This window comes from Microtus ochrogaster, chromosome 5 (assembly GCF_000317375.1).
Source record: "Microtus ochrogaster isolate Prairie Vole_2 chromosome 5, MicOch1.0, whole genome shotgun sequence".
Classification (NCBI taxonomy): domain Eukaryota; kingdom Metazoa; phylum Chordata; class Mammalia; order Rodentia; family Cricetidae; genus Microtus; species Microtus ochrogaster.
In genome coordinates, this window is record NC_022012.1 from 3392922 (window position 1) to 3395231 (window position 2310).

The window sequence follows — 2310 nt, forward strand, 5'->3', positions numbered from 1 at the left end:
TGTGTGTGTGTGTGTGTGTGTGTGTGTGTGTGTGTGTGTGAGTGTATGCTGTGCGTCAGTGGTGGGTGTCTTCAAAGGCAGACTAGGACATAGGGTCCCCTGGAACTGGAGGTACAAGCAGTTGTGAGCCACCTAACATGGTGTCTCTGCCTAAGGCATCTTCTTATTTGTTTAATCAAGAGATAAATGGCCAATAGTAGGCAGGAGAATAGGCAGGACTTCCAGGCAGAGAGAGAGAAACTGGAGGAGGAATCTGGGCACTCGGAGAGGAAACAGCAGGAACAGGTACAAGATGGAAGAAAGGAAATCCCACATGGCAGAGAGTAGATTAATATAAATGGGGTAATTTAAGCTCTAAAAGCTAGTTGAGAACAGGCCGAATTTAAGGCCGAGCTTTCATAATTAGTAAGTTTCCGTGTTGTTATTTGTGAGTTGGTAGCCCAAGAAAAGTCTGACTACACTACATCTTCAGCCTGATTTTTCTGTTTTTGCTTAAAAACATTTATTTATTTATTTATTTATTTATTTATTTATTTATTTATTTATCTGTATTTTTATGAGTTGGAGTCTTCGACAGATATGGGGACAAACCACTACCATCAGCACTGAGGAGGCTGAGCAAAGATCTTATGCTGTGGTCAGTCTACATAACAAGACCTTGTCTCAAAACCCAGACCACAGGGTCAGACCACAGTCTTCCTGCCTTAGCTCCACCCCCACGCCACTAGATGATCGGCATGGGGCACTGTGCCTGGTCTGCTGGAGTTAGAGCAGCACATTTTGACAAAAGAGACTGCTCGGCAGTTGAAGAGAACACTTGCTCCTCCAGAGGGCTTAGGTTCCATTCCCAGCACCCACATGGCAGCTCCCTTCTGTCACTCAGCTCCTCAGGATCTGGCCTCCTCTCCTGGACTCTGCAGGCACCAGACATGCACTTGGTACACAGACATTCCTGAAGACAAAACACCCACACATAAAATAAAATTTAAAAACAAAAATTTAATTAAAAACTTTTATTTTATGGCTAGAGAGATGGTCCCATAGTTAAGTGTACTTGCTATGCTTTCAGAGGGCCTGAGTTCAGACTGACCCCAGAAGATCTAGCTCCACAAATGTGCACATGTATGCATGCACGCATAAATAAAAAAATCTTTGAATACAAATAGAAGCTATACTTCTTTTGATAATTTAAAATGCCAAACTCTGGAAACAACTCTTAATGCCTATGCAATCTGGTCAATGAAGAAGGACTGGTACTATTGAATGGCTCCTGTGCTAGAATACCATGGTAAAGCTTGCCCATCTGTTTCTCTATGCTCCTCAACTCTTCAGTCTTCTTCCCACAGTTCTGACTTGTTTTCAAATACGCCATGCCTTGCTCCAGCTAATGGTACTGAATTCACACCATGGGTGTTGTGAATTCATTTACGAACACCTCATTAGTCCTTGCCCATTTGTCTGTATGTAGAAAGTGTTACATGCTTTTTTTTCCCCCCGAGACAGGGTTTCTCTGTGGCTTTGGGGCCTGTCCTGGAACGAGCTCTTGTAGACCACACTGGCCTCGAACACACAGAGATCCCCTGCCTCTGCCTCTGCCTCTGCCTCTGCCTCTGCCTCTGCCTCCCGAGTGCTGGGATTAAAGGCATGTACCACCATTGCCTGGCCAAGTGTTACATTCCTTAGTGATGTATTTTGTCTGGGGAGATCAGAACCTGCTCTCTTCTGTAAAGCACGCCTTGTGTGAGTTGGAATGACGGTGTTGGACTGCATGGCAAACAAGAGATCGGATCATAGCTTTCCTCTTCAAGGGAGAACCTCAGCTGAGGGGCTTTCTCTGTACTGTTTGTCAGGACGGCCACTAAAGGTACCGAGAGCACACATGTGACTGCATGGTGGGATTGTGTGGCGCTCACGTGAAGCAGTTTCCTCAGCACAGAGGCTTCTGGGATGTCCTGGTGTGCGTGGTTTGCTTAGAGCATAGAGCTCATCAGTAATAGAGGATTCTGGGCTCTGAGGTACTTCACTAGAAAGACAACACAATTTACTTCTCTAGCTGGGCATGGTGTGAATGCTCGCAATCCCAGCATTGAGCAAGCAGAGGAAGGGAGGATTGTCATGAGTTTGAGGCCAGATTATTACACAAACGTCTTTCAGTTTCTCAACAAAGTATGGGTTGTAGGCATCAATCCTGACCCTGCATGGGCTGCTTAAAAGGTGAGTTGGTTCAAGTAAGATAGAATGATGGGTGTGCCTGGTGTGTGTGTGTGTGTGTGTGTGAGAGAGAGAGAGAGAGAGAGAGAGAGAGAGAGA